We start from the raw sequence: 12,500 nt of genomic DNA, 5'->3' as shown, positions 1-12,500 counted from the left end.
GTGTGCGCGCGCGCGCGTGTATGTGTCTGTGTGTGTGCACGTGCGTGTGGGTGTGTCTGAGGCTCCATTCTCACTGTGGCTAGTGCAGGGAATTAAATGTCAATCATAGAGATTGATGTGTAGTCTGATGGTAGCTACAGAAAGAGGCGTGGAGTCGGGTGTAGGCTAGGGAGATGGAGCAACTTCTCCCATTATATAGGATACACACTGATGCCCATCTACACACACACACACACACACACACACACACACACACACACACACACACACACACACACACACTGGAATTCAGCACTCTACCCTTCTAAAGCACATACAAGCCTGAGGAGGAAACGTGTGTAGGCTGACTACCACACACTTGTGCTCACGGTGTGTGTGCAGTCGCACGGAGTGTGTTTTAGCCCCCCACGGCCCAACACTCCCACTTCTGGATGTGATTATGCAGCATAACGTGAGAGGCTTGCTAATGTGGGCCTCAGAATGAGGCCAGGAGACCTGTGCTTTTCTTCATAGGGAGAGTCAGGGTGGTTGGTGGGGGCGTCGGTCAGCTGCAGGGGGCTGTGCGCCTTGGTTTGAAGCTGTAATTAAAGCGCTACAGTTTCGTTGATCTCCTTTTATATACATTGCGCCACATTGAACTGGCAGCCTTCTGATTACTAGTTGAGTGCCTCAACCACTAAGTGGCCGCTGGCCTTTTATGTTGTGGTTCTGGCCATACGCTGTGCTCTACTGCGTCCCACTGTATGATCGGTATATAGGAAATCAACAGTTTCTTTACATGCATTATAATTGACTTCCACAGACTACTTCAGTGTTCTCTTTGGTAGAAGTGTTACGTTACAGCTGCATGTCCCATGTTAAACGCCCTCTAATAGGTTAGAGGGTGTTGTTGAACACCTCGAGTAGGTATGTGAACAGGTATTTGAACAGTGTCAGCACTTCAACTGCAAGGGCATCAACAACAACAGAACTGTTCTGAAACATGGACAAAATTACACCGGCATTTCTTGACACCCTGACGTATCACCATACCTGAACATCCGTGCAACTTTATCGGAATTTCTGTGTAGTGTTCTTCACTCCTCAAAAAACCAAACAAAAACAAACAAAAAGAAGAGGCTTTTATTTTGAAGAATGGCCCAATATTCTCTATATAAATGAAAATAAAATACCCACACATGCTTAATGCTCTAGTTAAGTGGCTTACAGTATTCCCCATTTGCATTTTTAGGCTTTATACACATTTCTTCAAACCGTACACATATTTTCTCAATCTTTGTATGCAAAATGAAATGTTAACTTAAAAACTCCACATATTCTCCTCAGAATTAAATGTTCACATCCGAATGCCTGGCTTACTTTTCCCGTCTACAGCAAACTATGTTTTTCAGACTTCGTTGATAATTTGATAATCCAGGTGTCGTAATGTTTTTGCTGCTATCTTTGCTGAACACACAGAGCAGACACAATGAACAGAAAGCGTGTGATTGTTGGACGCTTAGCTTCCGAATGTGTTCTGCGTTCTTCATATTGTAGGTGTTGTCTGAGCTCATAATGCTGTGTGTAGTCATTGGCTATGCCTAAATGCATAGACTGAGGATCTTACACATACTGGCCGTGACTAAGATAGTGTCCTTGACATGGCATGTCAGTCAGAGGTGATGAAGTGATGACGGACCATACGGATGTGCATGCTGACAGTTGACACACCGACATCCCTCTGACGCTGGTCTCCTCCCTGGTCTGCTCCCTGGTCTGCTCCCTGGTCTCCTCCCTGGTCTCCTCCCTGGTCTGCTCCCTGGTCTGCTCCTGTGCCACCTTTGGCCAGTAGGTCTCTATACCCAGCTCAGGTGATTCTGTCACAGTAGGAGGTATTTATCCGTAAACACTGCAGTTCTAGACCTTCCTGTGACGGACTTAACCAGATTATTTTAACGGATGGTAAAAGTTGGTTTAAAAATAGTGAAAATGATTCAGACTACACATGGTTAAACAAGTCCAAAGAATACAACTGAGGCTCCAGATATTGTAACTATTTTCAGTTCACATTTTGGAGGTTAATATATCCCAAATTGGGTCGTACACGTACTAGTATATACCTGCTCATTACTCCAAAATAAATATATATACTGGCTTCCAGTTAGTTATAGAATTGACTTTAAACTACTTCTGATCTACTTTCCCACTCTGCTCAAAAAGTGTAAACTGGGTGGTGTTTTTAGATCCCTGGACACAGGCCAGCTTGCAAAGCCAAGAATTCAACCCAAACCCAGTGAAACAGTACTTGACTTTTTATACTGTGCATAAGTGAGAACAGCTCCCGGTCAAATTTAGACGTGTCCCAGATTAAGCCATTTTTAATCCAGGTTAATATCATTTCTGTTCACTCATGCTTACAGTTAATTTGGACGCTGCTATCTTGCAGTATGTTTGGCACTGACATTCACTTCATTATTCTATTATTGTACTTATCTTTGAATGTATGTTTTTAATTTTATAATGTTATTACTTAATTTCTTTTTCTCTTCACTATTTAAATCAATTGTTCTTATGTTTTGTTTATTATTATTTTGTATTTACATAAATGGTAACTTAAATGTAACTTTGTTCTTTTTGTTTTGCAAAATAATCAGGATGTAATAAGTTTTGTTCATTTTTTTTTAGTTTATTTTACTGTTGTCCTTTAAGCTTGTAATATAGTTTCCTACTGTAATTAAATTTCTTTCCTTTATTTAATTTTATGTTTTAATAAATTGTTTCATATAACTTTTAAAATTATTTTACAAAAAAACTATACTAATCTGAGTGCTCTTGGGATATACTAAGCTTTGTTATTATAACAAATATGTTTGTTTAATCACTTTTCATTGCCACTGTGGTTGAAAGGTGCAATGCAATAATCAAACAAATATAAATAAACAAATAGCTTTGTCTTAAACTAGCGCTTAAACAGAACTGTATCAATAAGGATCAGATCTGTCACTAACTACCAATTGTATGTATTTTCTGTCTTTTTGTGTGTGTCATGAAAATTGAAACTTTGATTCTAATCATTGTGTGCAGTGTCCGTGGAGTTTATAATGAGAGTCAGATGAAAATGTCTTGCACCACTGACACAGGAAAACGGAACCGGAGCTCCAATGACTGAGAACCATGTGCCAGTGCTCAGTAACAATGTGTAAGCAATTGAGAAAAAAAATGTAATGCAATATTTTGGCTCAAAGGTCTTTGTTGGGTCTGTTCAGTTGCTACTTGACTAGTAATCAGGAGGTTGCCAGTTCAAGACCCAGCCCCTTCAGATTCAACTACTACTCGACTAGTAATCAGGAGGTTGCCAGTTCAAGCCCCACCGCCACTGTTGGGCCTGTGAGCAAGGCCCTTAACCCTCAATTGCATACAGTTGTAATTGTAAGTTCTTTTGGACCAAAGCATCTGCTGAATGCTGTAAATGTAAGTAAATACACATCTTTTCTTCCACTGAAAGGGGCTGGACCTGATTACAGATGATTCAGGTTAAAAATTCAGGCTCCAGTTTTGCTCATGAGCGCTCTCGCATTTCTCACACATTATTACATTTCTCACACACTCTAAAATGCTGAAACACATTTCACAAAACACACTTTATAATAATTATCATATACTGTGAAGGAAATGAAACGCCATGAAAATCTCAAAAAATGACCTTCACATTACAAAGCCGATCGTTTGACTTTCTACACAAACGTTTTGCACACACACTTCTTGTGTCTCTGAGTCGTGATAGAATGCCTTTACCTTGGACGTTGCAGACAACCGACCTTCGTCTGAGCTTGGAGCTGTCAGCTTGGAGGAAATCGTATTGCAGCAACAACAGCAAATATAACGGCAGAAGCACTAACTATGCTTGCAACAGCAATCACGTCCAAAACAACTCACCTTCACTGTGAACGCTCTTCTAACCGCGTGCCTTCCACTCCACAGTGATGAGCCTTGCTCTATTTCCCTTATTTCTGAAGCTGTCCGAAATGGAAACGTTTGACAGTGAACCATTGCATGGGGGTGAGTTTTGGCTTTGTCTGGCATCTTTGACACTTGAAGTTTTCCCAGAGAATGGTCCCAGGTTGCCTGTATGATTTCAGTTCCCTCCAGCAGAGCGAGGTCCTGGTTACTGGCCATTAAGTGATAACGGGTAGGGGAGGCGTAGCCCAGTGATCAGCCCACTGCTTTCTTCCGGGTTGGTATTCGATCATCCGCCAGACAGTCAGGAGACCTTCTCGTTTGGCTAAAAAAGGAAGCGACACTGTTGTAGCTGTTTGATCAAAGTTAAAATGTTTTGAGCAAAAATGTTGCGTGCTAGCAGCATCCTAATGAGGGAATGCCCAGGTTTTGATCAGAGCTTTTCATCAAGAATTCCTGGACGCACTATCCCTGAACCTGCTATCGGCGAGGCCTTCACATGCCTCTGGAATCTCTATGCATACAAACCCAGCCAGACCCCCTCAGCCTGTGCATCAGAGATTTCAGCATCATGGCTGCACCACTGTCTGTGCTCCTCAGAGGCACTCTGCGCAGTCCAAGCAACCTGAAACTTCACTTCATGAAAGCTCCCATTCGAACTCATCCTGGAGTAAGCCCCTGATGTAAGCACTCGGCTGGGAGTTGGCGCTAGTGATCTGCCCTAACTTCACCCATCTCTCTAAGAAGATCACCCCTGTGAAATCAAGTTGTGATGAAGGCAACCAGGAGCTCCCGGCCATCAGACTTGCCTTGGAGATGTGCCGACACTGGCTTGAGGGATCCGTTGATCATCCACACCATCCGTCGGAATCTGGAAAATATCAGATGAGCCAGAATCTCACATTTTGCCAAGCCAGTTGGATCCTGTTTTTCAGATTACGATTTCCTGTACACCTGCTAGCAAGAACACAAAAGCGGATACCCTGTCCAGAGTTCATGAACTCAAGCTCACAGATCCACACCCAGGCTCTAGTACTTCCATTACCGTTTCACTATGTCTTCCATCAATTTGGGTCTGCTGGAGTGCACAACACCTGACCAAGGTAACCATCAAGGGTCAGGAGGGCACTTATTGAGTGTCCGGGTGTTAACATGAGTCTCACATCAGGTCATTACCCCAAGTCCACCGGGCAGATGCAGAGGCTGAGCCAGGAAGTCGGCTGTTGACTCTGCACTTAATGTAGTGCCTGGGAGAGTGTCTGGTGTACATTTCTCCCCTTGGGCAGAGTATGCCCAAAACTCTTAGTGTCTTAGTCTTGCTGTTCCAGTGCTACCTCGGTTACCCACCACCTGTTTCACTGATATCCTGGCAGGTGCACTTTTCCTCGGACTCTCCTTCAGCACTGCCCCTCCACCAAACCACCTGAGCCACTTGTACATGTCATTAGTTTATTGTATTTAAGTTCTTTGCCTTTGTGTGTTTATTAAGAAGCCGTACACCTTCCCGCATGTTTGTGTCTTGCCTTTTATCTTACGCGTGCCTGTTCCTTGTGCGGGTTCTGTCTTCTTAATCTTTGGTAATCTCATTAAATTTTTTGCTTTGGTGTTCATCGGTGTCTCTGAGTTGCTACATTCATATATGCAAAGTGACATTTTGACTGCTTCTTACGTGCATGGTCACAGAAGGGTCCTGAAAAGCTCTTTATTGTTTGTCTTGTTAACATTACAGGTCTGTCTTTGAGTTTTACATTTTCTTCCTTACAAAGAAATGGCACAAGAGTTTATTCTGAAATATGTGGGTACAGTTGAATCTTTGTATGTAGTGACTAGCAAAAAGTGTTCAAAGTGTTGATAGGGACATCTAACTCTAGTAGAGTGTGTTTTAAGATTTGCACCATTGACAAAATGTATCTCAAAAGATATCTGAGTGAAGTTCAAGTTTATTATCTCTCCTCCATATTCCAGATGTGATTTCTTCTGGTCCATGGTGCAACACAACACCAGTATAGCAGCACCGTACACGGGAATAAAAAGCGCAAATGCACAACACGATGAGTTCATGAGAGTTCAGGAGAAGCAGGAAATAAAATAAATCCCCAGAACATTAAGCACAAAGAACTGGGAGCACTGGGAGCACTGGCAAGTAGGAGTACCATAATGTATATTTGATGGCTGTTTATGTGTCATCTGAGGAGGTCTGTAAACTGTAAATAGACTCTCCCCAATAGCAACGGCAGGATTGGGGTTGAGTGTTTGTAGCAGTATATGAAGCTTTGCCTCTGTGGACATTATAGCCCACGAGATGAGTTTCGATCTTAAAGTGCAGTTGTGCCATGTTGCGCCAGAAAGTTGCAGGATCATTTAGGAGTGCATGCGGTAAGAAGAGTTTCCATGGTCCTGGTGGGGGTGGAAAGACATGGTTGGTCCAGGCAGGTTCTGGGAGGTCAAGTAGTCTAACCGCCTCCGAGTGTTTTCAGTTACTGAGCTTCGGTTACTGTGACTCGTGAGTCAGTTTTCAGTAATAAACAAGTGAGTGGTAAATCATACCACATATCATGCCTCTTCGCGACCTACAGTTCAGGACTCGTGTCAAAGTATTCCAGGTTTGTCTGAAGCAGCAGTAAACGACTTCCTCTCCTCTTTAATAGGTACTCGATACAAACGTGTTGTTAGGGGTCTCTATTGTTTTATCCACTACCTGCAAACATCTCACTGGTGTCAGAAATCATCCCATGGATTCCCTTTTTAAGCCTAAAGAGGTGGGAATCTTGAGCCTGTATACAACCTGTAGAAGCCTGTTATCATCATGGCTTCCCAGAAATGTCAGTCACGCATATACCCTTTCCAAACCTGGTATTACAATCAGGAGAGATTGCTATTCAATGTGCTGAATGCTGGCTGTGTATGCTTGATGTGATTTTAATATCTCTCTCTCTCTCTCTCTCTCTCTCTCTTTCTCCCCCATGTGTCTGGAAGCAAGTGGATAAGGTTAGTAGTCTTTTATTCCTCTTCAGTGGCTATTCTATATTCATCTTTATCTAATTATGTGTTTTTTTTCTTCATTGATCTGACACAGTTGGTTGATTTTAACACAGAGTATGCTAATTCACAAGTAGGTTTTTTTTTTTTCTTAATTAATGGTTTGAAATGATCTTATCTATTGCTGGTCAGCCACTCGTCTGACTGTCAGCTAACGTGCAGACGAGTAGATTTAATAGGCCACGTTTCTGCTTCAAGAGAGTGCTACTGTTAGCACTCATCCTCTGGACCATGCAGATCTGCACACAGTGACATCACAACTCCTGCCTCAGCTCTGTAGCACCAGTAATGCTCACAAATACGCTCCCTTATTCTGGGTAATCCCACACTCACTCAACTTCCCAGCACATGTTTTTCGGAGGGGTCTGGGGGTGTGACTCCTGAATCAGTCGTATGGGGGTGTACCTGGTGGGCGGGGGGGGGGGGGGGGGGGCTTAGGGTGTTTCACTTAACACCACGAAGATCGCAGTGTGCCAGTGTGTGTGTGTGTGTGTGTGTGTGTGTGAGTGTGTGTGCAGAGCATTTTCATATTTTCATTTTTTAAAATATTTTCATATTAAAACTATTTTTGTCACCAGTTCGTTTGTGCCAAAACAGATTTGTTGTAAATGACCTTCATAACCAGCTCTGTTTGCATGTGAGCGTGTTATTCAGAATTGTGATTTTGCATGCTGGACATCCAAGTCTGAGTCTAAGCACCCTGCCCAGTCTGAGAGAGTCGTTCGCAAAAATGCTTTCTTGTTTTCCGAGATCAGTCAATGGAAACATCACTGTAACACCAATGCTCTAATTAAGAGCTGACAAAGTCATAGATTAGTAAACATTGTTGAACTTGTTCACACTATGAAAACGAAGTTGGAAAACAACAACGACAGAACATTTCTCTCCAGAGGTTAGAGTTGGTCGATGGGAAGATGGATGTCAACTTCTCATGGACCAAAATATTTGCGTCCCATCAGGTGATGTTACACTGTCAAGTGTTGTAATGTGTGGGTACCTGGAGAGTGACTGTCAATATCAACATCACAACTCTTATTAATTGCCAGCGATCCTTCAATTAAAATGATCAATTAAAATGAAATTTAACATGTAATGGTTAACATAGTGTGTCAAGCATTAGTGGCCTTGTTGCTATGTAAAGAATAGCAGAGTCAAAAAAGTTGAACGTGATCGTCAGACAGGATAATCAGGTTATGCATCAGGTTTCGTTTTTATAGTCCGGCGTGATTCTCGTAAAGTTGATGAAAGTGAGAGCTAAAACAGATGCATTCATGAAGTCCTTACAGATGTTTCCTTTGGGGAGTGCTGGGGCTTGTATGAGAAGTTTGGACCACTGGGAAGTTTCGGTCATATCTAGAATTCTGAGTGTGTGAGTGTCAGAGAGTGCAGGTGGACAGTGTGATTCTTGTGTGATAGTGTGATATCTTTGGTGCTGTACAGATAATCGTGTGTGAGGAATACGTGAGAAGGTCAACGGTGTATCTTCTAGAATTTTGCATTGTTAGGATTGTTTACTCATTCCTTCTACCGTAAACTTGTGTATGCGTGTGAGTAAAATGGACTGAAAGGGGGCATGAACCGTTAGTGGCTTCAGATTCTGCTTTGTTATAGAGCTGCAGGTACTACGCCAGTCAAACTGTTTGCCAGTCTGTTTTCTTTCATCTCATCCTTGTGTGTGTGTGTGTGTGCATGTGTTTCTATGAATGTTTGAGCTTGTGAAATGGTTCTCTCAATAGATCACTCTCCCACATGTCTACTATCAGTACATGAGTTGAGTAATTATCTCTGACAGTGATACCATACAAGCATATGCACATGCACATGCACACACACACTTACACACACACCCACAGGAGCTGAAGGATTATTTTTAACACTGATGTACAGGGTATACATCTCCCTCCTCATGATAACACACACGCACACCCACACACGCACACACACACACGTACACACACACGCGCACACACACACACACACACACGTGCGCACACACACGTACACACACACGTGCACACACACACGTACACACACACACACACACACACACACGTGCGCACACACACACACACACACACACGTGCGCGCACACACATACACACACGCGCACACACACACACGCACACACACGCGCACACACACACACGTACACACACGCACACACACACACACACACGTACACACACGCACACACACACACACACATACACACACACGCGCACACACACACACGTACACACACACGCGCACACACACACACACACGTACACACACACGCGCACACACACACACACACACGTACACACACACGCGCACACACACACACACACACACGCACACACACACACACACACGTACACACACACACACACACACACGTGCGCACACACACACACACACACACACGTGCGCGCACACACATACACACACGCGCACACACACACGCACACACACGTGCACACACACACACACACACGTACACAGACGCGCACACACACACACACACACGTACACACACACGCGCACACACACACACACACGCACACACACACGCACTTACACACACACATGCGCGCACACACACACACACACACACACACGCACACACACACACACATGCGCACACACACACACACACACACACACACACACACACACACACACACACACAATTCTTTAAGCTCTTTAATCAAGCTGCACTTTTATCTTCTGTTCCAAAGTCATCCGATGTTCCTGTATAGGCGCCTCTCCAGTCTCTGCCGTTGCTTTGACCCTGGGGCAGTTAGTGCCCTGCCTCCCATGCCCCTAAAGCCTGGACTATCTGCCCCGTTCCATGTACCCATACCCCCCTGCTGTTTTGTGCTTGCTTTGGCATGTGACTCTGCCATGCGACGCTGTCAGAGAAGTAACTGAATGGTGTCTTATGTGCAAAGACCCTAATCTACCATGTAATATGATTGCTGTATAATTTCAAACATACAGCCCTGCCAAGAAGCCAAAGGGTTATTGTCTTACTTCTGTGTGACATGTCTCAACCTATAATTGCTGCTTTCCATGACACTGATGAAATTATCTGTACATTACAGCAGAGATGTGGTATATATATTCATTGGCTTACTTTGATCATTTGTGTGCGTGTGTGTGTGTGTGTGTGTGTGTGTGTGTGTGTACGTATGTGCGCATATTTGCATGCTTGTGTGTGTACTCACTGTCTTGTGATGAATGATATAAACTGAGTAGCTACAGCTGTATATTCAGCCTATAAACGCCATGTCTCCATAATCTGTGTAATAATGTATGTGTGAATGTGTGCATGTGTGCATTTCTTTCTATCTGTTCTGCCATATAATGAAATCTAGGTAACGTGGAGAGATGTATCCCTGAACAAAAGAAGAAAAGAAACAGTGGAATTTAGACGAGGGCAGAGAGGAAAAGGGACTGAGTGTGCACGCTTTAAATCGTACGAGAAGTCACCCGCGACGCTTTTTATACGTGTGTCTCAGGTTCTGTGGTGTCTGGAGAAATCCATCACCAGGCCAGCATCTGCTGTCACTCACAGGAACTTTCACTGGCAGTCAACGACGAAATTTAGCTCCCAGTCATGCCAACGATGGCGTTCCTGTTTATCACGCTTGTAGCATTAGGTTTGCAGCCCTTCAGTGTGTCTTAATTCATATCCAGGTGAGTCCAGCTAACACACGGCCCTCCTCACAATCCTTAGTGCACCCAGACTTTACCACGTACAAAGCAGACTACAACCCAGTCTGGTCCCACACACTCCAGCGCTGGTGCGCAGCCCTGCCCTCCCCCGAGACCAGAGTTAGAAAATTCTGCTGTAGCATTTTGTGACTTCAGGTCAGTTTTGGACAGACGCCTGTTTATCTGAGCTTGTGGTTCTGATCTGTGGTTCTGTGGCTCTGTTCTGTGGTTCTGTGGCTCTGTTCTGTGGTTCTGTGGCTCTGATCTGTGGTTCTGTGGCTCTGTTCTGTGGTTCTGTGGCTCTGTTCTGTGGTTCTGTGGTTCTGTGAAAGGGTCTTTAAAGTGGTCCATTAGCACCTCCTCTGTCTCACTGCCTCCAGGGGTGAATGGAGTTTTAGACTAATGAGATATAGATTAAAAAGCAAACTAATTAAAAGACTCATTAAAAGTGGAGGGAGACACCGCCCCTGCAGACAGACAGGAGGTGGAGCTGCCTGCCAGATTTAGCAACAAGTTAAACATTTAATAGATGTGTATAAGACTATTTTTAGCTCTTAAAGTCATCACTTGAATGAACAGTCACAATACTAAAAAACTACAGACACCAAAAGTGTTCAGCAGCCTGTCTGTGCCCCATTAGTGAATAGGTACTGTAGTTCTGATGAGCATGCTGAATTGGGAAATAATCCAGGGAAATCCAGCTCTGTACCTCTATGGAAATAATATAAGGAAATAATCCAGCTCTGTACCTCTAGGAACCAATCCAGGGAAATAATCCAGCTCTGTACCTCTAGGAACCAATCCAGGGAAATAATCCAGCTCTGTACCTCTAGGAACCAATCCAGGGAAATAATCCAGCTCTGTACCTCTGTCACTGCAGCTGGGCATCCCTCATCTGACACTAAAAAGAGGAACCATGTTAGATTTATGTTCTCAGTGTTGTTGAAAAGATAATAGTGTGGCAGAAGAGCAGTTATTAATACAAATACAATACAGATATTCTTCTTCTTCTACTTCTTCTTATTATTATTATTCAATACAAGTTGACTTGATTTACATTTACATGAGGCATATATCTTTGTGTAAGGAGATTTGCTATGTGATAATAAGTGTACTGGCATCTGTGAACATTTCTAGGTCTTGAGATTACATTTACACACTCCAGCTAGAATGGCTCAAAAAGATTCCCTATATGGAACTAGTCTAAGACTACTTTTTCCATACAGATTTGAATATGCAAATGAAGAATGAAAATGCATGCATGATTAATGAGACATTTCAAAAATACAGAGAGATTTTTTTTTATTTAAAAAATAAAATTGTGTGTGTGGGGGACACTCTGCATGCCCCCCCCCCCCCCCCACACATCTATATCTAATTATGGATGTGAGTCTTTCCTTGTCTTTTTCCTCTCAGCCTGAAACATCCACTTATTGGACGTAACAGGCTGAGGTGAAGTCATGCTGTCAGCCGTCTGCTTCCCTGTTTCTGTGTGGTTTACTTGTGATTTTGCTCTGTGTGTGTGTGTGTGTGTGTGTGTGTGTGTGTGTGTGTGTGTGTGTGTGTGTGTGAGTGTGTGTGTGAGTGTGTGTGTGTGTGTGTGTGTGTGTGTGTGTGTGTGAGTGTGTGTGTGAGTGTGTGTGTGTGTGTGTGTGTGTGTGTGTGTGGTGTTTTATGCTAATGAGCACACACACCTCATTCATTTCCCCGGGTCTTCGTCAGCTGCGTCTGTATCTGTAAATGTGACCCAGTTGTCCACACTGCTAATTTAATTATATCAGATAGTAAAAAGTTGCCCTCTACATCTGGCATTACATAGACAATGA

At 43.4% G+C, this 12,500-nt stretch overlaps 1 protein-coding gene across 2 annotated transcripts in view; it reads left to right on the top strand.

Moving 5' to 3' along the window:
- Positions 1 to 12,500, top strand: part of dab1a (DAB adaptor protein 1a) — a 241,903-nt gene that overhangs the window by 90,422 nt on the left and 138,981 nt on the right. For both annotated transcript variants that reach the window (XM_081717693.1, XM_035524747.2), the window contains exon 2: positions 6,913 to 6,924. The gene's annotated coding sequence lies outside the window, so the exon portion shown is untranslated. The remainder of the gene's footprint in view (positions 1 to 6,912; positions 6,925 to 12,500) is intronic.

This window comes from Electrophorus electricus, chromosome 7 (genome assembly GCF_041902795.1).
Source record: "Electrophorus electricus isolate QZ-2024a chromosome 7, ASM4190279v1, whole genome shotgun sequence".
NCBI lineage: Eukaryota > Metazoa > Chordata > Actinopteri > Gymnotiformes > Gymnotidae > Electrophorus > Electrophorus electricus.
Note: the sequence above shows the minus strand (reverse complement) of the source record. Positions and strands in the feature narration are given on the sequence as shown.